We start from the raw sequence: 26,563 nt of genomic DNA, 5'->3' as shown, positions 1-26,563 counted from the left end.
TTTTAAGTGCGGTAAGAAGGGGCACTTCGGGAAGGTGTGCAGAGGGAACCCCGCTGGAAAACCCGCCACCGCCGCGTGTGCGCTGTGGGAGCGGCCATCTTGGACGCCATCTTGCCCGACCTCGTGGGGTCCGCCATCTTGTGAGCAGACAGCGTGGACGCCATCTTGTATCGATCAGGGCCCTACAGTGGCATCGGTCACAGTGGACCAGACCAGACCGCACCCGCTATCCAAATCAATGGTGGACATCGAGGTAAACGGGTGCGGGGTTAAATGTTTAATTGACAGTGGAAGCACGGAGAGTTTTATCCACCCTGAACTAGCACAACAACTCTCTCTAACGGTGGTCCCTGCTCGGGGCACCATCTCTATGGCTGATAAAACCCAGACATCGACCATTATGGGTTACTGCGCGGTACAATTGTCCATTAACGGAACTGTATACGATAATTTTAAATTACTAATCATGAAGAATCTATGTGCGAGCGTGATCTTGGGCCTGGATTTCCAGTGCCACCACCAAAGCATCACGCTCAATTACGGTGGGTCCCAGCCGCCCCTCACAGTGTGCGGTCTGGCTACCCTGAAGGTAAAGCCGCCTTCGCTATTCGCGAACCTTACTCCCAACTGCCGGCCAATAGCGACCAAAAGCAGGAGGTACAGCTGGGAGGACAGGCGGTTTATCGCGACCGAGGTAGACAGGCTCCTGAAGGAGCGCATTATCGAACGCAGCAACAGCCCGTGGCGCGCCCAAGTGGTGGTGGTGAGGGGTAGCGAGAAGAAGCGGATGGTGATAGATTATAGCCAGACGGTTAATCTATACACCCAGCTAGACGCCTACCCGCTACCCCGCATATCCGAGATGGTGAACCAAATCGCCCAATACCGGGTGTTCTCCACCATCGACCTCAAGTCAGCGTACCACCAGCTCCCTATCAGACCAGAGGACCGCCCGTACACCGCCTTCGAGGCGAACGGACGCCTCTACCAATTCCTCAGAGTCCCCTTTGGGGTGACGAATGGGGTCTCGGTCTTCCAGAGGGAGATGGACCGCATGGTCGATGACCACCACTTGCAGGCAACCTTCCCCTACCTCGACAACATCACCATCTGCGGTCACAACCAGCAGGATCACGACTCGAACCTCGAGAGGTTCCTGAAAACCGCACAAAAACTCAACCTCACTTACGAGGACAAGTGCGTTTTCAACACCACGCGCCTCTGCATACTAGGCAACGTGGTGGAGAATGGGGAAATCGGACCAGACCCCGACCGATTGCGCCCCCTACGGGAGCTCCCCCTGCCCAACACTCCCAAAGCCCTGAAAAGGTGCCTGGGGTTATTTTCTTATTATGTCCAATGGGTCCCCAACTACTCCGACAAAGCCCGCCCCCTCTTGAAAGCATCCTCTTTTCCGCTCTCTGCTGAGGCCCACGCCGCCTTCAAAAGCATTAAGCGGGATATTGAGCGGGCCACGCTACAGGCAGTGGACGAGAACACTCCCTTTCAAGTGGAAAGTGATGCGTCTGACTTTGCCTTGGCGGCCACCCTCAACCAGGCGGGGCGGCCCGTAGTTTTCTTCTCGAGGACCCTCCAAGGGCCCGAGATCAGACACTCCTCCGTGGGAAAGGAGGCCCAAGCCATCGTGGAGGCAGTGCGCCACTGGCGGCACTACCTAGCCGGCAAACGCTTCACCCTACTTACCGACCAGCGGTCGGTAGTGTGGTAAACCACTGTTATAGTTATCACTGTATATTGTTCTCACTGTTCTCACTGTCACATCACTACACGAGGTCGCCTCTTGTCGCACTGTTATACCTGGGCTGACCACCTCCGACTCCGCCCATTACCTGCCCAGGTATAAAGGTAGCTGACTGGCTAGTATTCCTCCCTGTTGGATCGGATCACCCACGAGGGTGGGCTCTGTTATTTAGCCAATAAAAACCTTCAGTTACGTTCTTAACTCGTCGCCTTTTATTGGACTAATTGATAGGCATATCAATTTTATTGGCTAAATTTTAAAGATGTCTGATAATGAACAGCAACAGCAAGGAGCTCACCCAGCAGCACAGCAACAGCAGCCTCCAGACAACGGGCCACACCAGCCGGCTTGGCTGCAAGCCTTGAAACCACCATACCTGGATCTAAACCCACAGGCACCAAACTCAGCCAACGACTTCAAACACTGGCTGGACTGCTTCGAATCGTACCTGGAGGAAGCCGTCGTCCCTCAGAGATCCAAACTAAGAGTCCTGAAAGCCCAAGCGAGCCCGAGAGTATATACACTCATCCAGGACATGACTACGTACGACGACGCCATCAACCTACTGAAACAGCAGTACCGGAGCCCGGTAAACTACATGTACACTAGGCATCTCTTAAGATCTCGCCAGCAACAGCCAGGAGAATCGATAGCTGAATTTTCACGAGCGCTGAGACAACTCGGCAGGAACTGTGACTTTAAAGCGGTGACGGCTACTGCGAACATGGAAGACAATGTCCGCGACGCCTTGGTGAGAGGCCTACGTTCCGACTACACACGGCAAAGACTGCTTGAAGCTAAGGACATAGACCTGGACAAGGCCGAAGCCCTCGCCCTCACCCTAGAGGCCACCCAGCAAGACCAGGAAGCGTTTGCCAGGTACTATTCGCGACCCTGGGACTCGGGCCCGACCCCCACCCCACCACCCTTCACAGCGCTGCCCCCGGGACCTACCTCAGCGTCTGCATCACGGATCCGACCGGGCCCGTTAGCCCCGGTACCGGCCCCGACATCAGGCAACCCCGATCGGGCCGCTGGCTGCTTCTTTTGCGGCCAGGAGAAGCATCCGAGGTCGCGCTGCCCAGCCAAAAACTCGACCTGCAAAACCTGCCTCAAGAAAGGCCACTTCTCCAAGGCCTGCAGAAGCAAATCCTCAGAAGCCAGCAGTGCCTCATGCGAACCCTGGGGGCGGCCATCTTTGTGCGGGGCAGCCGAAGCCTGCAGAGCCTCATGGGAAAACCAGGGGCGGCCATCTTTGTGCGGGGCAGCCGAAGCCTGCAGAGCCTCATGGGAAAACCAGGGGCGGCCATCTTTGTGCGGGGCAGCCGAAGCCTGCAGAGCCTCATGGGAACAGCAGGGGCGGCCATCTTTGTGCGGGGCAAACGATTTAAACAGAGCCTCATGTGAACTACGGGGGCCGCCATCTTCGCCGCCATCTTGTCATGACAACGACGCGCTCATCTACACCCTAGCTTCCGTGACCCTGGATCAAGCCCGCCCGCACCACCTGGCCAGCTCAATGATGGACATCAAAGTCAACGGCCACGCCACGACCTGCCTGTTCGACAGCGGAAGCACGGAGAGCTTCATCCACCCAGACACGGTGAGCCACTACTCCCTCCCCGTCCTGCCAACGCGCAGCCGCATCTCGATGGCATCGAGGTCGCACGCCACAGACATCAGCGGCTACTGTGTCGTGACATTGTCGGTTAAAGGGACAGAGTATAAAAATTTTAAACTCCTCGTACTCCCCCAGCTGTGCGCTGCCGTCATACTAGGGCTGGACTTCCAATCCCACCTCCAAAGTGTAACCCTAGCATACGGTGGACCCCTCCCCCCACTCACAGTCGACAACCAGCGAAAGTTAAACCGCCCACCGCGTAACACCTGCAGCCTATCCACCCTCAAGGTACCGCCACCTTCCCTGTTCGCTAACCTCACCCCCGACTGCAAACCTGTCGCTACTAAGAGCAGGCGGTACAGCGCTGGGGACAGAGCCTTCATTAGCTCTGAGGTGCAGCGACTCCTGAAAGAGGGCATTATTGAGGGGAGCAGCAGCCCCTGGCGTGCCCAGGTGGTGGTAGTCAAGACCGGCGACAAAAATCGCCTGGTTATCGACTACAGCCAGACCATAAACAGATACACCCAGCTGGACGCATACCCCCTCCCCCGCATATCGGACATGGTCAATGAGATTGCACAATACCGCGTATTCTCGACCATCGACCTCAAGTCGGCCTACCACCAACTCCCCATCAGCCCGGAGGACAGCCAGTACACCGCCTTCGAGGCGAATGGCCGCCTCTACCAATTCCTTAGGGTCCCCTTTGGTGTCACCAACGGGGTCTCGGTTTTCCAACGGGAGATGGACCGGATGGTTGACCAGAACGGACTACAGGCCACTTTCCCCTATCTCGATAACGTCACCATCTGCGGCCGCAACCGGCAGGACCATGACGTGAATCTGGAGAAATTCCTCCGTACGGCCCAACGGCTGAACCTCACCTACAATAAGGAGAAATGCGTGTTTAACACAGCGCGCCTTGCCATCCTTGGCTGTGTAGTAGAGAACGGAGTCATCGGCCCCGACCCCGAAAGAATGCGCCCCCTCATGGAGCTACCCCTCCCCCACTGTCCAAAAGCACTTAGGAGAACCCTGGGGCTTTTCGCCTACTATGCCCAATGGGTACCCAATTATGCGGACAAAGCCAGACCCCTCCTGAAAACCACATCCTTCCCCCTCACGGAAGAGGCGTGCGCGGCCTTCTCCCTCATTAAGGGAGACATAGCCAAGGCCACAATGCACGCAGTGGATGAGTCAATCCCCTTCCAAGTGGAGAGCGATGCATCCGACTTCGCCCTAGCCGCTACCCTTAACCAGGAGGGTAGGCCGGTAGCCTTCTTCTCAAGGACCCTACAGGGCCCCGAGACCCGACACTCGTCGGTCGAGAAGGAAGCCCAGGCAATTGTGGAGGCAGTACGGCGCTGGAGGCACTACTTGGCAGGCAAACGATTTACCCTCCTCACCGACCAACGCTCGGTTGCCTTCATGTTTAATAACAAGCTGAGGGGCAAGATCAAGAACGACAAAATCTTGAGGTGGAGAATCGAGCTTTCCACCTATGATTATGAGATCTTGTACCGGCCCGGTAAACTGAACGACCCCCCTGATGCTCTTTCACGCATTACATGCGCCAGCGCGCAAAGTGATAGACTTCAGACCCTCCACAATGACCTCTGCCACCCCGGAGTCACCAGACTCTACCATTTCATTAAGGCCCGCAACCTGCCATACTCCATCGAGGAGGTCAGGACCATGACCAGGAACTGCCAGATCTGTGCTGAGTGCAAACCGCACTTCTATAAGCCGGACAGAGCAAGCCTGATCAAGGCCACCCGCCCCTTCGAGCGTCTGAGCATCGACTTCAAGGGGCCCCTACCGTCATCCGACCGTAATGTGTACTTCCTCAACATCGTTGATGAGTACTCCCGTTTCCCCTTTGCCTTCCCCTGCCCAGACATGACCAGTAACACGGTCATTAAATGCCTGAACAAACTCTTCGCCTTGTTCGGGTTCCCGAACTATATACATAGTGACCGGGGCGCCTCCTTCATGAGCGAGGAACTCCGTCAGTTCCTATTGGAGAGGGGTATTGCAGCAAGCAGGACCACCAGCTACAACCCCCGAGGGAACGGCCAGGTGGAAAGAGAGAACGCGACGGTATGGAAGGCCACCCTCTTAGCCTTAAAGTCTAAGGGCCTCCCAACCTCCCGCTGGCAAGAGGTCCTCCCGATTGCGCTGCACTCCATCCGGTCACTACTTTGCACTGCCATTAACACCACCCCCCATGCCCGAATGTTTGTCTTCCCCAGGAAGTCGAATACGGGAACCACCCTACCAACCTGGCTGACCTCTCCGGGACCCGTCTTGCTGCGAAAGCACGTGAGGGCCCATAAAACGGACCCCCCCTGGTCGAGAAGGTGAACCTCCTGCACGCCAACCCCCAGTACGCCTATGTGGCTTACCCAGACGGACGGGAGGACACTGTCTCCTTACGAGACCTCGCACCCTCACCCCCCCCTCCCAACCCCCCGAGTCCAGCCGAGGTAGACGGCATGCCGGAACCCCACGAGCCTTTGCCGACTACGCAGACACCAGCTTTAACACCGGATAATGTAACACCGCCGCTGCGACGATCGGAGAGGCTAACGAAGCCTCCGGACAGACTGACATACCAGAGCTGGTAATACACTTCACCCCGCCGGACTCTAATCTAAACAAGGGGTGAATGTGGTAAACCACTGTTATAGTTATCACTGTATATTGTTCTCACTGTTCTCACTGTCACATCACTACACGAGGTCGCCTCTTGTCGCACTGTTATACCTGGGCTGACCACCTCCGACTCCGCCCATTACCTGCCCAGGTATAAAGGTAGCTGACTGGCTAGTATTCCTCCCTGTTGGATCGGATCACCCACGAGGGTGGGCTCTGTTATTTAGCCAATAAAAACCTTCAGTTACGTTCTTAACTCGTCGCCTTTTATTGGACTAATTGATAGGCATATCAGGTAGCGTTTATGTTCAATAACAAACAGAGGGGGAAGATTAAAAATGATAAGATTCTTAGGTGGCGGATCGAGCTCTCCACCTTCGAGTATGACATCATTTACCGGCCAGGGGCCCTTAACGAATCCCCCGACGCCCTCTCACGAGGGATGTGTGCCAGCGCCACCGGGGATCGGCTACAGACCCTCCACAACGACCTCTGCCACCCAGGGGTCACACGGCTGTTCCACTTCATAAAGTCCCGCAACTTACCCTACTCGATTGAGGAAGTTCGGTCTCTGACCAGGAACTGCCGCACTTGCGCTGAGTGCAAGCCTCGGTTCTACCGCCCAGATAGAGCCCACTTAATCAAAGCTACACGGCCCTTTGAGCGGCTCAGCTTAGATTTCAAGGGCCCCCTCCCGTCAGTCGACCGCAATGTTTACTTCCTGAACATTGTGGACGAACACTCCCGTTTCCCATTTGCCTTCCCCTGCCCAGACATGACCAGCGCCATGGTCATTAAATGCCTCAACAGCCTGTTCTGCCTGTTCGGTATGCCGAGCTACATCCATACGGATAGGGGGGCGTCCTTCATGAGTGAAGAGCTACGCCAGTACATGCTGTCCAGGGGGATCACCACGAGCCGTACCACCAGCTACAACCCCCAGGGTAACGGCCAGGTGGAGCGAGAGAACGGGACAGTATGGAAAGCAGTCACTCTAGCTCTAAGGACCAAGGGCCTCCCTATCTCCCGCTGGCAGGAAGTCCTCCCAGATGTGCTCCATTCGATACGGTCGCTATTGTGTACTGCCACTAATGCCACGCCTCATGAACGAATGTTTGTCTTTCCCCGGAAATCCACCTCAGGCGTATCCATGCCGTCATGGCTCTCCACCCCAGGTCCGGTATTTGTACGAAGGCATGTGAGGGGCCACAAGACGGACCCCCTCATGGAGTCAGTGCACCTACTCCACGCCAACCCCCAATACGCGTATGTCCGGCACGCCGACGGAAGGGAGGACACCGTGTCCATAAAAGACATCGCCCCAGCCGGTAACGACAACAACCACGACAACAACAGCAACAATGATCACAGCAATTCTTACCCACCCACTATCCTTTCACCACCCCCGGAAGAACATCGACCAACGGTGCCCCCACCAACTACCCCTTCAACAACCCTGGCGGCGCCCCCGGCAGAGACCCAGGAGGCCACCGGGGACACCCAGCCGACACCCGCGGCACCGCAACAGCTACGTCGGTCACAGAGGACTATCAAACCCCCGAACAGACTAAATCTGTAGAAGGGGTGAATGTGATGAAATATGCCATTCATCAGGCACCGTATTCCCTGTGTTTAGTTTAGTTTCAGTTTCATTTCCTTACCTGTATTGTATTGTGTGTAGGGCTCCGCCCATACCTGGCCCCTACTTAAGCAAGCCCCAGCGTGTCTCACAGCAGTACAGCAGATCTCTGGATGAGAGACACTTCTCCAATGTGTATTACTTTCTGAGTTAATAAAAGCCTTGCTTTGCTCCGTTAACGTCGAGTCTCGGATTCACTGAGGCACATCATAGGGAATACTCGACTTCGGCGAGCAGTGTCTCGCTTGCATCCAAACGCGCCTCCGTTAAACCGGAAGTGGACGTGTTTGAGCCCGGTTGCGCTCCCGCTCTAAAAAATCAACATTTTTTACCCCATCCCACCCACTCCCAACCTACACGTTCTTGGGGGTTAAAATTCTCTCCATTTAGTCCAAGCTACATGCTGTAATTTCGGAGCTGCATTCTTCAATTCCACTAACCCTCCTAGTTTGGTATGATCGGCAAATGTCTGTCCGAGTGAGGGCAGCAAGTGTGTGGAATGGAAACACTCAAACACGCACCAAAACTTGATAAATTGGAATTGTTTCCGTTAGAACAGAGGAGATTATGGGGTAATTGTATGAAGGTGTTTAAAATGATAAAGGAATGGGACAGGATAGATAGAACTGTTTCCTGTTTGAGGAGTCTAGAATAAAACTGGAGAAGCTGGAGTTGTTCTTCTTAGAGCAGAGAAGGCTAAGGGGAGATTTAAAAGAGGTGTTCAAACTTATGAGGGGTTTTGATAGAGTAAATCAGGAGAAGCTGTTACCAGTGGCAGAAGGGTTGGTAACCAGAGGACACAGGTTTAAGGGGTAATTGGCAAAAGGCCCAGTGGTGAGATGAGGAGAAATGTTTTTATGCAGCGAGTTATTGTGATCTGGAATGCACTTCCTGAATAGGTGGTGGAAGCAGATTAAATAATAACTTTTAAAAGGTAATTGGATAAACACTGAAAGGGGAAAAAAATGCAGGATTATGGGGAAAGGGCAGGGAAAGGGACCAATTGGATAACTCTTTCAAAACGCCGGTACAGGCATGAATTAGTCGAATGGCCTCCTTCTGTGCTGCATGATTCTATGATTCTAGTGAAATGAGTTTAATATAAAATTAAATGTACGAGATTTAGGATAGAGAGCAGGAGAAACATTTTTTTTTTTACACAGGGTGTTGTGAGACAGTGGAATATAACATTGGAGTTAGTGATTGAAGCAGAAATCATCTCAACATTTAAGAATAGGTTAGCTAAGTGGTTGAGGAAAGCGGGATAAAGGGATATGGGAACAGGGTGGGAATGTGAAATGTGGAGGATAAACGCCAACACAGACTGGATGAGCCAAACGGTTTGCTCCTGTGTTGTATTTTCTATGTAATATTACACAATGATGCTGGGCACAGTTATTGGAGCCAGTTGGCCGCCTGATCTATTTGCCCACCACTCTGAACTGAATCCAGTGTTCATCTTGCACTCTGCCCCAGGACGTTTTCACAATATTGTTTCCCTGAGTTCCCAGGAGGCCTTTCTGCAGCAGTTCGGAGGCCAACGTTCATTTTTGCTGTGGTTGATGTGGCCTCAGATCCCTATCCAGAGGATCCTGCCAGTGCTAAGCTCTCCTAAAGGTTGTCAACACATTTATGGATCTATGAATGGAAAAAAAATTATATAATCGCAGGCTAAGATATTATAAATTAATAAAACATCGCTACAGTAGTATTCTTGACTGCTATCTGACTGTTTCACACTTTTAGTCCAGTATGGAACTAAATATATATATTTTGCTAGCTGCAGTTTTCGTTGGGCTCATTCAAAGGTTACATTGCAATTTAATCATGCAATTTCTAATCTGCAGTTGGCTCTATCACCTTTCTAACCTAGAAAATGTTCAAGAAAGAACTTGCATTTATATAGCGCCTTTCACGACCTCAAGATGTCCCAAAGTGCTTAACAGCCAATGAAGTACTGTTGTAATGTAGAAAACGCAGCAGCCAATTTGCGCACAGCAAGGTCCCACAAACAGCAAAGTGATAATGACCAGATAATTGGTTTTACTGGTATAGGTTGAGGAATAAATATTGGCCAGCACACTGGGGATAATTCTCCTGCTCTTCTTTGAAATAGTGCCATGGGATCTTTTACATCCGCCTGAGAGAGCAGACGATTTACCATCTCGTCTGAAAGAAGGCATCTCCGACAGTGCAGCACTCCCTCAGCACTGCACTGGAGTGTCAGCCCAGGTTTTTGTGCTCAAGTCTCTGGAGTGGGATTTGAACCCACAACCTTCTAACTCAGTAGGTGAGAGTGCTACCCACGTTTTTTTTATTAATATACTTTATTGAACATTTAAAACATCGTGATCATTTCATTATATGATACAAATCAATTCTGCCACTCTGCACAGCCATTCCGCCACCACAGTTTAACATCAAAACCTGGGCCTAGAAATTCAGTATAGCCACTTTTGGGGCGGTAAAGTCGGGCGGGCGCTAAAGTTTGCGCCTGCCGGAAAGTGGAGGCCACTTCGCCGATATTCAGTAGCTTTGGCCAAGGAGTTTGGGCGAGCGCTAAAACTGGCGTTACACCCCTCTCTTTAGGCGCTAAGCTGGCGGTGCAGAGTGATACCGCCGAGGCCGGGCGCAGCGCAGGTGCGGTCATGTTTTGATTGACAGCAGACACCCTGACGCCGGCCAGCTCTCAAAGGGGGAAGGGTCGACTTGGTCTGCTGCCACGCCCTGGATACTGCAGCCCTCCAGCTAGGCCTAAACACTGCTGCTGGAGAGAAATAGCGCCAGCAACGATGCAGAGGGCCCGTGAGCGAGCGCAGCGCTTCTCTGCCCATGATTTGAAGGTGATGCTTAGGGGTTTGGAGAAGAGAAGAGATATCTTGTGCCCGGACAGTGGCAAGAAGGCTCCCAAGAGGCTGTACAGGAGAGCCTGGAGGGAAATCGCCCAGAGGGTCACAGCCAACAGCGATGTCCCCAGGACTGCTGACCAATGCCGGAAGAAGTTTAACGACCTCACTCGGTTGGTCAGGGTGAGTACCCTTTCCAGTGTCCTCCTCATCCTTGCATGTGCACCTCACATTATGGGCAAAGGGACCTCAAAGGCCTAATGGCCAGCCCTCCTCCAGCAGCTATGGCACTGGCATGCTCATCAATAGCACTTTCTGCACTTTACACACTGGCCAAGCTATTCGACCATGGGAGGCAGTGCACACACCAACAGGGCACCACACTGGCCAAGCTATTCGACCATGGGAGGCAGTGCACACACCAACAGGGCACCACACTGGCCAAGCTATTCGACCATGGGAGGCAGTGCACACACCAACAGGGCACCACACTGTACTTAGAGGCCATCCTTTCTCTTGCAGGCCAAGCTGGCGCAGAATCTGAAGAGCCGGACTGTCACCGGGGGAGGCCGTTCCCAGTTCCAGGAGCTCAGTGACCTGGAGGAGCGCGTGGCTCGACTCATGCGTGCCCGGGTGATTGGCCCCGTTGCTATTGGAGATGCCGACCCTGTGCTGGGCCCCAATGGTAAGGACATGACCGTTTGGACCTCTCTCGGTCCCCTTGCGCTTCAGATCTACATCCTTTGCCACTGTCCGACCAATGCGCAGAATGCCACCACTCATGCCTCCCTCGCTGACGCCCTGTCCTCACTCTAAAGCCACTCTTGTGCCTTCCTGCTTTCAGCTGGTGAGGAGGAGGTCCCTGAAGCTGCGAGTGTCAGTCCCTCGGAAGAGGAGGACGACGAGGAGCAAGAGGAAGGCGGCACATCGGGGGAACCCTCATCCGCGCCAGGGGATGGCAATGGAGGGGACACGTCTTGCCTGGAGGAGAGCCAGGGGGAAGTGTTGCAGGGGGGTGTAGCTCCTGTGCCCAGTGGCGTCCAGCCACGCGGGAAGGGTCGGCCAGCACGGCTGCCTTCTCCCCAGAGGGGGGAAGTGTTGCAGGGGAGGGCAGTTGCTGGGCCCAGTGGCGTCCAGCCACGCGGGAAGGGTCGGCCAGCTCGGCGGCCTTCTCCCCAGAGGGAGAGTCCGGCCTCCAGTCCGGAGATGGTCCTCGCCCAGGAGGTGCGCCTCCTTGATCAAATGTCCGCGGACTCAGAGCGTCGCCACACCGAGTTCATGGGGGTTATGGCACAGTTGCCTCAGGCCATTGAGTCCCTGGCTCATAGTGTGGCCAATTTCGGGGACTCACAGGCCAGGGGTTTCGAACAACTCGCGGCAGCACAGGCCAGGGGTGTTGAACAATTCGGGGCATCACAGGACGCGAGTCGGGCAGAATTCAAGGCATCACAGGACGCGAGTCGAGAGTTCATGAGTGGTGCCGTGCAGACACTGGCTGGTCTGATGCGGGCACAGACCAGGGCAGTACGGGCACTCACTTCTGCCACACTCGCTGTGTCACAGACGCATCGCCAGGGCACCCGCCGCGCTGCTGCAGCACAGCGGTCTGTCCTTCACCAGATTGCTGCGCTTGCTGCAGTGCCAGCCCGGCCGACTGCCAGTGTCTCTGGTGACCAGCGAGCGCCTGGCATCAGCCAGCTTGCCCCCATTGCTCCAGCCGCCACTGCCACTCCCCCAGCAAAGCTGCGACGAGCTGCTGGAAAGACTGATGCTGGCCAGCCACAGCTGCAGCAGTCAGCAGCTGGCCCCTCCAGGGCCGGACCTCGTCTAGGCCGACCCCCAAGGGCATCTGCCGTCACGCATTGTGCCCCTCAGGAGCCTTCCCCCAGCCTTGCAACACCCACAGGGCCCAGGTTGAGGCGGAGCAGCAGGTCGGCCAGGGGCCGGAGAAGCCTGCACAAGGACTCGCCCTCTCGGCACACAAAGTAGAGTGTGTTGCCAAATGTTTTTTTATATGGGGGTGTTTGTGTTCTCTATGGGGGGGGTTTATTTTGGTAAGGCCGAAGATGAAGGCCAATTGGATGGACAAGTTTTGTTATTCCTCCCCAGGTTGTGGGAGTGAAATATGTTTTTGACTGTTTTTTGGGGGTCTTGTCTGTTTTTGTGTTTCATGTGGGAAGGGCCCTGAGTTTGTTAAATAAAGCTTTTTATTTATTCAGCTTGTCCATGTGTGATGTTTCAAGTGGTTGTTGCGTTAACCGGCTGAGGGCTTGCGGAGCGGCTGCATTCAGGTGCGTTCATTGCCACAAGCCATTCCCTGACAGGGGGCCTAGAAGTGTCGTTCAATAAGCCGCCGACGGACGGCCCTTGGACCTTGTGGCTCCCTCCTGGGCTGGTACTCCTCCTCCTCCTCCTCCTCCTCCTCATGGTCCTCCTGCTCGTCCTGCTGAGGTGGTGGTCCAACGTGAGGTGGCAGTGCCTGAGTCCTGCGGATAGCCAGGTTGTGCAGCATGCAGCAAACAACAACGAACTGGGAGACTCTATCCGGCGAATACTGTAGAGAGCCGCCGGAACGATCCAGGCAGCGGAACTGTTGCTTGAGGACGCCAATCGTTTGCTCTATGATGTTCCTTGTGGCTTGATGGCTTTCGTTGTATGCCTCCTCAGCAGGGGTCCTGGGCACGCGGAGCGGGGTCATGAGCCATGTACACAAAGGGTAGCCCTTGTCCCCGATAAGCCATCCTCTTGGGGGAGGCTGTGCCTGGAACATGTCAGCCACAGTAGTCTGGCGCAGGATAAATGCATCGTGGCTGCTTCCTGGAAAGCGGGCATTGACAGCTAGGATGCGCTGCCTGTGGTCACACACCAGCTGTACATTGAGGGAATGGTAGCCCTTCCGGTTGCGGTAATCCTCGGCATTGTCGATAGGTGCCCGCATAGCCACATGCGTGCAGTCAATGGCGCCCTGCACCATGGGGAAGTCGGCGATCCTCGCAAATCCGACTGCACGCTGCTCCTGCCTCTCTAGGGTCATGGGGAAGGAGATGAATTGGTGTCTCCTTGCGAAAAGGGCATCGGTGACCTGCTGGATGCAGCGATGCACGGCGAACTGGGAGATGTTCGCTATGTCCCCAGCAGCGGCTTGGAAGGAGCCGCTTGCATAAAAGTTCAGAGCCACCGTGACCTTCACTTCCACCGACAGAGACGTCCTGCACATCAGCTGTGGACGCAGATCTCTGTGAAGCAGCTGGCAGATCTCTGCAACCACCTCCCTTCTGAAGCGCAGCCTCTTAACACAATACGCGGCAGTCATGGTGAGATAGGACACCTGCTGGCGGTATTCCCTGAGTGGGTAAGGCCTACGTTGCCGACGCCTGATGGCCCCTTTGCGTCTAGGCATGGCTGCCCCTCTCACACAGCGTCTGCGAGCTCTTCGCACATAATGCTGGAACTGAGGGTTGCAACCCCATGCAGCCCCCATAATATACTTGCAAACAGTGAAATCACAATGAGTCAAATTTCCAAGCTCTGGCCAGAAGCCAAAAATACCTCTCCTATGTTGTCCCAAATCAGTAAGGTCTGTTCCTTGGTCTCTGTCCAGAAATCCAAAGCACTAAAGTCATTGCAGCAAAATGGCTGGCCTTTATAGTTCAGTGTAAGTGCCCTTTAATTAGCGCTCCCCGAGGCCCGCAGGGACTCTGCTGCGTTCCACTTCACAGTTCTTAACAGCGCCACGCCCACATTGGGCGGGCGCCACTGAAGTTCCGGTTTGGGGCGCACAAACAGCGTTGCACGACGAAATGACGTCATAAGCTGCGCGCGCAGCTGAGCGCGCGCAAACACTTTGCGCCGGCGCTAACTGTCAACTGAAGTTGGGCGTAGGCGCAGATCGGTCTGTGTCCGGGCGCTAAGTGCCTAGCGCTCGAAATCTACCCCTCTTATGGCGCTAACGGCTGGCTAACGCAACTGAATTTCTAGGCCCTGAAGTTTAATTTGTCTCCTGTAACATATATTAATCGATTGTACTTTAAAAATTGGTTGTAAAATACGATCCTTAAATTCCTCTCTGAATAAAACATCCACAGAGCCTTATAATGATCTTTCAGCTTATATTTAAAATACTCTTTTAGATTGATTCTCCTCCCCTTAAAAAACAGAGCATTCCCTCTTTGCACAATCACGAATCTAGCCAAACTGAACATTAAATTAATTGCCGCTCTGCTAGACTCGGGCAGACTCTCCTGCAATCCCCATCTCAAAATTGAGTCCCACGGGATTCCCATTCTCGCTCTTCGGTCCCCACCAAGCAAAAAAGCTTCACACAACTGTCGAACATAGTACTTAAAGTCATTTAACTGCGGACATAACACCAGTAAATGGGACAGAGTCTCATCCTGTGTCCCACACACTGGGCAAGTTGCCGCCTCCACTTGTCCAATCTTGCACAAGACCGTCATGGTAAAAATCCGGTTATGAGCCAATTTGAAATCCAGTTCAATCCATTCTGGACATTTAAAATTCGCCCACACTCCCTTCCAAATCCTGTTGAAGTCCAGCTGTGGGTATATACTCTGCCAAAACTCCTGACCAGCAGGTGTCTTGAATCTCCATTCTCTAAATACCTCATAGAAATCTCGAGTATTACAGTTGTCAAATTGGACCAACTCTCCCCCTTTCTCCAGCACAAAGCTTGGAAAAGCAGGACGCATTTTACTTCCTTTGGAGATTTCCGCATTTATTTCTTCCATCCAACCCTGTGGCATTGCCCTCACAACCTTCTCATACATGATTTCTATTGCTTTTTCCTCTACCTCCTGATCCTCCTCCCACACCATGTCCCTCACTATCGCTTCCGGCAACCAACCTGGAATTACCTCATATAATACATCTTTCACAGATACAATCCCAGCTTTTATAAAAGCTTGATTAAATAAAACCTCTCCTTCGATGTTGACCCACCTGTTCAAAAATAAGGGCCGTTCTAAAAATTCCTCAGCCCCCTTGGGCATAAACTGCACACTTTTTAAAAATTGGGCCCAAGTCTCTACAACCCCCTTATAAAACCTAGGGAGAAGTTTAATCGATTTCAAAAACATATTATTGTATTCCATATACAATATCCCCTGCCCTCCTATCCCACTTCATTTAAAAAAATGCTCAAAACAACTCTTCCAAAAACTTGTATTTGACTTCTGAAGAAATCTCTTCACCCATTTGATTCTAAAGGATTTTTTCTTCAAATCAATATCTGGGAAATTGAGTCCTCCCCAATTTCTCCGTCCAATGATGGTATTGTAAGCCACCAAGGCTGGTTTCCCTTCCCATAAAAACCTCACACAAGCCCCTCGGATGGACTTTTCCGCCCACTCAGGAATATCCTCCACCGTCAATAAGTACCATAGCTTAGATAGCAGGAGAGCAGACACCACTGTCGCTCTTCCTTGCACTTTCAACCACCTTCTTTCCCATCTTCCCAAAATCTTTTTAATTTTCATAACCTTCGGTTCCTAATTTAATCGATCCACTTCATCCCTGTCTTTCTTGCATCCCATATGCACCCCCAGAACTTCTAAAACCTCCACCACCTTAAAGGGACATTCCCCCAACCCTTCCCCCTCTACCCCTCCCTGCAACCAGGCATTGGGACTTACTATAATTCACTCTGGCTCCTGAAGCTCTACAATATTCCTCCACTACATCTGTAGCTTTCCTCACTGACTCCCCATTTCTCAATGTTAAGGTTGTGCCACCTGCATATTGGTGTATCACCGACACCAGCCCAGAACTGGGGCCCACAATCCCAACTACACCTTGTTTCTTTCGCATCATGTAACCTAATGGTTCTGCTACCAATGTGTACAACAATGGGGACAGGGGACAACCCTGTCTCACTGATCTCTGTATCGGAAAATACTTGGATAAAAAACCATTACATTTAACACAGCTAAATATGTTTGAATAAAAAATCCTTATCCACTGAATGAAATTTTCCTTGAAACCAAATCCTTCCAAAACCTTCAATAAAAACTCATGAGAGACCCTATCAAAGGCTTTCTCTTGATCTATCTTTAATACATAAGCCTCCCTCCCACTCTCTTCCATGAGCTCTATCGCATCTCGGATTGAGACCACAGAGTCTGCGATGTCCCGGCCTATGACTCCATAGGACTGAGAGGGCAAAACTATCTGCGGTAACACCTCCTTCAAATGATTTGCCATAACCCTCGCCAAGATCTTATAATCCACATTTAATAATGTGATGGGCCTCCAATTCTTCAGATCCCGTCTATCCCCTTTATTTTTATATAAGCTAAGCTTATGATACCTCTCCTCATAGATGGGGCCAGGCTTCCCTCAATTTTAATTTCCTTAAAAACTTCTAAGAGCAATGGACTTAAAATCTTGAAAAATTCTTTATAAAATTCTGCACTTAGTACATCGGACCCTGTGCTTTTCCCCCCCTTCATTCCACTTATTGCTACTTTTATTTCCGCTAATCCTACTTCTTTGTCACACATGCTTCTCTCATCCTCCTTTAAACCCTCTTCAATAAAAGCAGTAACCTTCTCCATCGCCAAATTGGAAATGTCTTCTTTTGTATATAACTCTTGATAAAAGCTGCTAGCCGCCTCTAAAATCTCCCCACTTTCACGAATGATCTTCTCCCCAACCTTCAACTCTTCAATTAACGATAATCTCTGTCACAGCTTCACTTGCTCTAGAAAATATCTAGTGCATCTTTCACCCTCCAATGCATCTCTAGCCTTTGCATAGAGAATGGCCCCCTTGCATTTTTCAGCTTGCAATAATTCCCACTCTTCCTTTAGCACCCGGAACTTAGTCTCCGCTCCCTTATCCCCTCCGTCAACTGCTTTACAGACATCCGTAAACCTTTTGTTTATATTCTCTTCTTGACGTCGGTTAGCTGCCGCCCTCTTTTTCTCATAACGTACCGAAAAAACTTTTACCTCATATTTGAAATTGTTCCACCAAACTCTTCTTTCTTTCAAGAACAAAGGTTCCTTCCGAGCATTCTTTATTATATTTATAATCCCTTCTTTATAAGCAATTTCTTTCAGGTATTGATTGTTTAAAATCCACACCCTGAACCGATCTTAACTCTGCTGTTCCTAATTCTAAGAACCAAAGCCGAGTGATCACTAAAAAATACTTTATAATAAATCTCCATCACCTCAGAACTTAACCCTTCCCGCATTAACACAAAGGCCTAGAAATTGGGTACAGCCCCGCTTGAGGCGTTAGAACTGGCGCTGCGCAAAGTTTATAGCCAGACGAAACTTATCGCCGCCTGGCGAGATATTGGGTTGCATCACCCCCAAAGGGGATTGAAGCGCTAACTCAGACGTTGCACGGGGCTCCTAAGGCGCAAAAGTTCAGGCGCTACCCAATATCGTCGCGGACGGGCGCAGCGCAGGTGATCTCAATTACCGGAAACCACGAGACTTCCAGGCGCCAGCCGGCTCTTAAAGGGGTGGGTCAGTCAGCCTGAGCTGCTACACTCAATGCCCTGTAGGCCTCAGAATCGGCGCTCGCCCTTCTCTGGCGCAACAAACTTGGTGAGGATGGAGAAGGTGAGACAGAGAGCAGAGCGCTTCAGCACTGAGGCCCTGGACCACTTGATGTTTGCAGTTGAGCGCCGTCGAGATGTTCTGTATCCTGACAATGGCAAGAGGCCGAATCAAAAGGCTTACCGGCGATCTTGGAGGGAGGTTTCTCAGAGGGTCAACTCCAACAGCTTGGCGACCAGGACCCCTGTTCAGTGCAGGAAGAAATTCAACGACCTCACTCGGGTCGTTAGGGTGAGCGTTGGCTATGCAAACTTCTGATTCCCTCCATCTGCACCTAACTTCGACGACCCTGTTGCCATGATGCCCCAATGGCCATCTGTCAGCAAGCACCCATGGCCCTTTCTGGGCACACACATGGACATTTCTCTCAAGGCCACATGTAAGGGCTCTTGCACCATGGGGGGCATGAGATGATCTCTCAAGGCATCATGTAAGGGCTCTTGCACCATGGGGGGCATGAGATGATCTCTCAAGGCATCATGTAAGGGCTCTTGCACCATGGGGGGCATCAGATGATCTCTCAAGGCATCATGTTACAGAACTTCCCCTTCTTTCCCCTGCAGTCCAAGCTGGCGACGATGCGGAGGGAGCAGCGTCAAACCGGTGGCGGACCTCCACAAGTGGTCACTCTCACGGATCTCGAGGAGAGAGTGCACCAGATTCTTGGAGGACGTCTGTCTGGTCCTGTAACCACTGCAGCTGCCGACCCCATTCTCGACAGCGAGGGTAAGGCTCTCACCTTTTGCAACTGTCTCCTTCCACTTGGCCCCCCCGCCGGCATGCTTCCTCAGTGTGCCGCAATCTGCCATGCCTTTCCGCCAACCTGTCCTTTTGCTAAAGCCACTCTTCCACCTCCCTGCTTTCAGATGATGCATCACCAACTGGGGCTCCACGCCCTGAAACTGCCAGTGCCAGTGCCTCCGGAGTTGAGGATCAGGAGGAAGCCGGACCATCCGCTCCAATCTCAGAGGAGCATACACATGTACAGACTGGGGATAGTAGTTCCCTGGAGGGGAGTGGGGGGGTGCTCTGATGATCAGGCAGTTGCCGGACCAAGCGGCATGCAGCAACGCAAGGGGGGTAGGCAAGTTCGGCCACCGTCTCCCCGGAGGGCAAGGCAGGTAGTGATGACTGCTGCACAGAGTGCAGAGGAGGTGCGTCGCCTGGCTGAAATGAGCACCCAGGCCAGGCTAGGGCACACTGAGCTGATGGCTGCAGTGGGGAGGATGCCTCAGTCAATAGATTCACTGGCAAAGAGTGTGTTGGACTTCAGGGCAACAATGGAGAGGACTCTCCAGGGCTTCGGGGCAACAATGGAGAGGACTCTCCAGGGCTTCGGGGCAACAATGGAGAGGTCTGTTGAGGGCTTCGGGGCAACAATGGAGAGGTCTGTCGAGGACTTTGCACCAACAATGGAGAGGACTGTCCAGGGCTTCGAGGCTGCTATGGAAAGGACTGTTCAGGGCTTCGGACAATCCCTGGAAAGGTCTGTCCAGGGCTTGTCCGAGGCAGTGGAGCGGTCAGCACCAGCCTTGTCCGAAGCAATGGAAAGAACTGTTCAGGACTTCTCCAAAGCACTGGCACCTGGCTCACAGGTCCTCACTGCTACCACGCAGTCACTTGCCGGCCTCGTCCACACCCAGATTGAGGCAACGCGAACTCTCACTGCAGCCACCCTATCTGCATCAGCTAGGATCACCCCGGGCCCTTCCAGTCCCATACAAGGCCAGGAATCAGTGGAGCATGCGATTGTGGCGGATGAGCCGAGCCGGTCCCCTCAGAGAGCCAGTGTGTCGTTCGACAATGGTGAAGGTGTCCTCTCTCGGCAGGTGACCATTCCACATGCCAGCGCTGGCACGTCTGCAGTGCAGCTGCCACCACCTGCAGTGCACACTGCTTCCAGCCATGCTCAGATCAAGCATCCTGCGTCCGCACCCTCCAAGTCCAGAGGTCGGCCAGGCCGTCTCTCAGGGGCTTCTGTGCTTCCAGACAGTCAGCAGGCATCCCCCAGCCTTCACCCCGCCACTGGGGTTCAATTACGTAGGAGCAGCAGGGAGGGAAGGGGCCGAGCGCGAAAGAGAAGTCGTTCTCCATCAAGGGGTCAGCAGTAGAGGGAGGTCCTGAGACGTTTCTTTGGCCAAACTCAAGGAGACCCTCACCTGTTGGAATTGTTGGAAAAAGTTTGTTCAGTTTGGCGGCTTTGCCGAAGAGTTTAGTGTTATTTTGTTTGTTATGGTTTCTGTTGACATGACGTTGTTTTGCTGTAATGAAAGACTTTTGTGACAATAAAGAGAAGTTTAAATGTGCTAAGGTGTACGTGAATAATTACAGTGATGCTGGCCTTCAGATGCTTTCAAACATCCAAAGTGCGCAGCAGTTAAGACACTCATCATTCCGCCAGAGGGGCCTCGAGACGACTCCTCATGAGCCAGTGACGGATGGCCCTTCCACTTTCAGGAGCCCTTCCATCTTCCTCCTCCTGCTCCTCCTCCTCCTCGTCTGCATGCTCCTCCTCCTCCGCCTGCTTCTCCAGGGTCAGAGGGAAGGTGATGAATTGACGCCTTCTCCCATAAAGGGCAGCTGTAACTTGCCGGATGCAGCAGTGGACTGCAGCCTGAGAGATATTCGCGATGTCCCCAATGGCTCACTGAAAGGATCCGTTGCCATAAAAATTGAGGCCAACAGTCAGTTTAGCGGCCACCGACAGAGAGGTCATGCACCGTTGACGCGGCTGCAGATCCTCAGTAAGCAGGTGGCACAGCTCAGTAACAACGTCCATCCCGATTCGGAGCCTTCGCACACACTGCTCCTCCGACATGTCAAGGTATGACCCCTAAAGACCCTCGCAGCATACCCTCAGATTGGGCAACCTCCATTGCCCCTCCTCCTTCTGGCCACTCCCGGCCCTCTCTCTCGCCGTCTTTCTGCCCCTTCATAGTGTTCGGCCAGGAGCCCGTCGCCCTCCAAAGCATCTCCCATTCCGATGCCAATTGGTCAGAAGGCTGTTAGGTCTAGTGTTCCAACTGCTCCGGACAGGTTTGAGGGTCCCAAGTACTCTAATGCTAAAATCCAAAAACTCTGCTCCACAGTAGCTCCCCAACTCTCTCCACCAACGATCGCAATGAACAGGCCAAGTGGCTGAAGCTTCTATACCAGAGCTGTCCCCTTTAAATAGCGCCCCCCGACTCCGAGAAGGGCCTGCTAACGCTCCCTCGAACTGTCACTAATAGCGCTAGGCGTTAAGGCTCCGGGCGCCACCCAATATCCGCTCAGGCGCCCCTAAAAGGCGTTGCACGATGAAATGACGTCATTATGTGCTTGCGCTCGTGGGCGCGTGCAAACACTTAGCGCAGGCGTTAAATGTATAGTCAATATGGGAGTTGTCGCTATCTTCATTGCGCCCAGCCCAACATTAGGCAACGCCCCAATTCTCGGTCTCTTAAGGCGCCAACCGCTGGCGCAAACAACCGAATTTCTAGGCCAAAATCTATTCGGCTCTGTTTTAAAACATCACCCACGCAACCTGATCTGGAGAACTCCCTTTTTATGGGGTTCCGGTCCCTCCATAAGTCTCTCAAATTTAAAGTTGCCATCATTTTTACAATCATCCCTCTGGAGTTATCATCCTTAAAAGTCATCTGGGCTGAAATGTACATCCGAGATAAAAATACATTAAAATCCCCCACTATACAAGGATTTTCCACCTCTGCCGCTTCAGTGAATAACCCCCGAAAAAACTCGCGACGCTTGCAATGGTCGTTCGGTGCATAGATATTAAAGAGATCGCAATTAAATCCCTCCATTTTTACCCTTAGCCATAAAAATCTCCCCTCAGTGTCCTTGTCCACCAAGGCAACGTTCTCTTTTATGGACGGACTCACCAAAACAGCCACCCCTCTACGGTTATTGTTTGCACAACTTGCAAACACCTCTCCCTTCCAAACCCTCTGAACTCTTTCTAGGATATCCTCATCCCAAAAGGTTTCTTGCAGACACAACAAGTCCGTACCTTTAAAACCCTGCAACAACTGTTGCAACCCCTCAGTCTGTTCACATTAATCGAGACCAATGTAATCATGGCTCCAAAGAAGGGAAGTATGCCTGATAATCTCCCCATCATTTAAGCTCTGGCCCTTCCCTCCTCACATGCTCCTTCCCAACTTTTCGGCCAGCTGTTGCTTTTTCCTGCAGCCTCCGACTCTTTTTCACCTCCTGTTTGAACCTTCCCTGCTGTTTCAGCCTCTGCCTTGCATTAAGTTTGGGCCCAGGAGCTGCCCTTTTTCCCTCCTTCTGCCCCTCACTCTTTCCCTTTCCACATGATGCCACCCCACCCCCAACTTCCATGTCTCTGTCCCCCTCTAATTCCTCACTCTCAAGCTCTTCTGCAACCCTCTGTGCCTGCTCCCCGTCAGATACATAATTCTGCTCCCCGTCAGATACATCATCTCCCATAGAGAGTCTTCCTGCTATCGCGGTTTCTCCAACAGTGCCGCTCCCTTCGACCTCATCTCCACCTCTGACCCTTGCTCCCTGATCCTTCTCTCTGTGGGACAATGGCACACCTATATTGTTCCCTTCTGGCGTCTTTGTCTCGCTGCTCTCGTCCTGCTGCCCCTTTAAGGCTTCTGCCTCTTGCATCCTCTCCTTGTCTTGCCCCTTCCTGCTCACTGTGATGTCCGACTCCCTGTCTTTCTTTGGAGTACTTACATTTACCACGCACCCCGCTCCCGCCTCCTCTCCCCCCGCGGACACCAGATTCTTTAGGGAGAGCTGAACCGTATTAAGGCTCGAGTCTGCACTCGACCCTTGCTGCCCGCTGCTGTCTTTGTTCTTTTCCACTGTACTTGGTGTGTTTTCCACCATCTCCATCCTGTTCTCTGCTCCGCAATTTTCTGCCTCTTCCTGTGCTCTTCTCTCCTTCAATTTACCAGCTGTGTCCTCCGACTGCTCCGCTCCTCCGGCCATTTCACTCACATCTCCTGCTCCTTCTCCCATCTCCTCATCACTCATAGAGCTTCCTTCTGCCTCACACTCACAGCGGGTGGGGCCTTTGTGACACACCCCACAGCTCGCCGCCTTGCAGCTCCGAGCGATGTGCCCAGACTCGCCGCAATTATAACAGTACAAGTCTGGACAGTTTCTTACAAGATGGTCGTGTCCAAGACAATAATAGCAAACCTTCACTTGGTTATCATGCAGCACTCGAAAGTACTGCACTCCTTCCAGTGTCTCGAATTTCATACTGTACGGTAATGACCTCACCCCCTCTGGGAACCGCACCTTTACGTAACGGGTTCCATCTGCTACCCGTGTCCCTGGATAGTACCTCCTCTTTATTGCTGAGAAAATTTTAATGTCCCACGACTCCAACTTTTTGATTAGCACTTCGTCCTCAATATAAACTGGCAAGTTTAAGAACGAGAGGACCACCTCTTCCGAATATAGCAGAGATACCTCCAAGAACTTATCACCAACTTCCAGACTGAGTAAAAGTCTTTCCACCTCCTCTCGGCCACTGACTGTCACCTCGAATCCAACATTCGGCTTTGGTCAGCAGTCAAAGCAGCTTCCCTCGCCGCAGTTCTCATGTATTGCTTGGATAATATCCCAAGCTCGTATCTCCTTATCCTCGCACTGAACCACCACCGTGTTTTCTTTTCCAAACCTCCTGGGGTCCCATCCCAAATCTTTGGGCCTTTTTCTTTCCCTTCCAACCACAGTTTCTTCCCTAATTAAATTCATCTTGGGAACACTGTCCTCTGAGGGGCCCAGCACTCTGGACCCCTCAGCAGCCATCTGGCTGTTTTTGTGGGCCAAAAAGGCCCTAAAACCTGAAAACAAAAACCCCAAAACCCACCACCAACTTTTTACAAACTCACTCCAACTCCCTGCTGCAATCAGGCAACCAGTAACACCTGGTTCACTCCTAGCCCCTCCCACCTAGAGAGTGCTACCCACTGAGCCACAGCTGACACTAGGTACTAGATACAATCACATACACATTCTACATTGTCTCTTATAAAGATTTGTTGCAATGAGTCCTAAATCAGAGCCAGATTAGGAAGCTATCCAAACACAACGCAGCTTTTTCCAACAATTCTATCTGTATATGCAACATATCACCTGCTCAGAATCTTATATTTTTAAAACAAAAACATAACAAGTTCAATCCTCTTTGTGTTAAAAAAAAGAGAAATATGGGTCAGTGCACATCTGTTCAAAATCTAAGGATGACATGGTTGTCAGTGCTCTGCTTTCAGTCCGTTATTGAAGATTAAATAAGTGAAATATTGGAGATGACAGAAGTAATCAGCTTTTTTTTTTGAAATACATATTTTTATAATACCGGAATCTGATTGGGGTATGTTTTTAATTTGTGTCAATATTGCAAAATAAAATTGTTGCCTTGCCGCTTGAATATGGAGCAGTTTAAAACTGCATGTTAGCGCTCCCATGTGCTCAGGGGTTCGTGCGTCACGAAAACAGAAATTCTTGTTTGTAAACAAAGGGGGGCATTGATCACATCGAATGTGATGACGGAGATATGCAAGACCCCGGCAGTCTTTAATATTATTCGAGTCTCTGAAGAGAATGTGACGCTCGGGCCTCACATAAAGGATTGCATACGAATGCTTCAAACATTCCAAAAATGCTACTTAGAGCAAAGACAATTGCAGAGTCCTGTATTACTGAATTCTTATGGTACTAGCTCAGGCTGTTCTCATTAAAACATATCGGCCAGGAAGGCTCACATTTGACCCTGGTCTGATGCTAACTCCGTTGAACTCGACTGGGCAGCTGTAGAGGCTGTGATAAAAATGAAGCATTATTTGTCAAAGATTCAGGATTTAGTTTGGCATTCATTTCTTTGTTTCTGTCACGACAGGCAAGCGGGGGGGGGCGTGAGGGGGTGGCGAGGGGTGGGGGGTATGTATGTTAAAAACCAGCTTGGCTCACAGCAACCACTGGGCTCGTTCCATGGTCAGGTGAAAATACAGCTGTGCTGCCCCAACATCTGGGTAGGCTTGCAAGAGGGAAATTGGAAATAATTTACATGACTTTGCAGGGGCCAGCCCATGCACATTGTGCTAACTCACAAAATTTACAAAGCTTTTGTTTCAATGAAAACGGTAGTTCAGCACTGAGTCACTGAGGCTTAATCACTCAATTCTTTGACCATGAGCAGTGCTGGCAAGCGGCTGCTTCCAGAGTGCACCACTGTGGAATAGTCTCATGTCCCCAGTTTAGCTCAATGCAATGTTACCAACTATTGTGTAATTGGTTGTGGGGCAGCTTGCTTGAACAGGGGCAAGCCAAATCACTCAATTCAAATAGAAGCATGCTGTGTGATTTGCGTGTGTTTGGCTGCTGTTTGAAGTTAGCAGACAATTGTTCAAATGTTACTGCTTCGGTCGGACTTATTAAACTGTAATTTTCCAATCGAAAGGGCTGATTTTAACCCAAACCTTGCCCAGCAGGAATGGTGCACACGGGGGAGGGTAAGATGATAGGGACATTGGCACCGTTCCCGCACCCCTCCCCCACCATTTTTTCTTGCCGGAATTCAGGCCTGGAAAGGCCGCCTGCCCCAGAAGAGCGGGACCTAATTTAAATGGCGGTGTCGCATCCCAATGATGTCATTGGGACGTGCACGCCATTTTAACCACGGGCCCAAATATGGCTTGCACAGTCTTCGGCCAGCCAATGAAAGCTGCCAGCGGTAAGGATCCAGACGCAGGTAAGTGATCTTTAAAAAAAATACTTAAAAGATTCCTTGTGGATCAGACGGAGCAGGAGTTCTCCACTTGGCACAACAAGGATACCTTGGAAATAACAACAGAAAACGCTGGAAAAACTCAGCAGGCCAGGCAACGTCCGTGGAGAGAGAAACAGAGTTAACGTTTCGGGTCGAAACCCTTCTACAGAAACGTTGACTCTGTTTCTCTCTCCACGGATGTTGCCTGGCCTGCTGAGTTTTTCCAGCGTTTTCTGTTATTATTTCGGATTTCCAGCACCTGCAGTATTTTGCTAAGGATACCTTGGACCTCCTTTGCGGGCTTACCTCCCTCCCCCTATTGCGGACTTGTCGCCCCTCCCCCCTGCCCAAACTGTACATACCTTGCCGGGAACCATTTCCATGGGTCCCCTGCGGTGATCTATCGCCCCCCCCACCCACTAAATTCTAACCACTGCCTGCCTATGATGAAGTAATTCCAATCAGCTTCAGGCGGGAATCGGAGTCAGTGCTTGCAAATGAGGCCCAGGAGTTAAAATCTTATACACCAAGGGGGTGATTTTGCCAATGGGGAGCTTTTGGAGGCAGGACTCCCACTTATCAGGTTTTCTAACCGGCAGTTAATAGATTTTAATCCCTTCCCGCCTCCAAGGAGACGGGACCTGGCGCGGGATGGCTACCTGCCTCCTGGGAAGATGGCATGGAGGCGGGTTGGG

Source organism: Somniosus microcephalus, chromosome 7 (assembly GCF_052327205.1).
Source record: "Somniosus microcephalus isolate GS21.2 chromosome 7, FLI_Smic_1.0, whole genome shotgun sequence".
Lineage (NCBI taxonomy): Eukaryota > Metazoa > Chordata > Chondrichthyes > Squaliformes > Somniosidae > Somniosus > Somniosus microcephalus.
The sequence above is the reverse complement of the archived record's forward strand: the minus strand, read 5'-3'. Positions refer to the sequence as shown.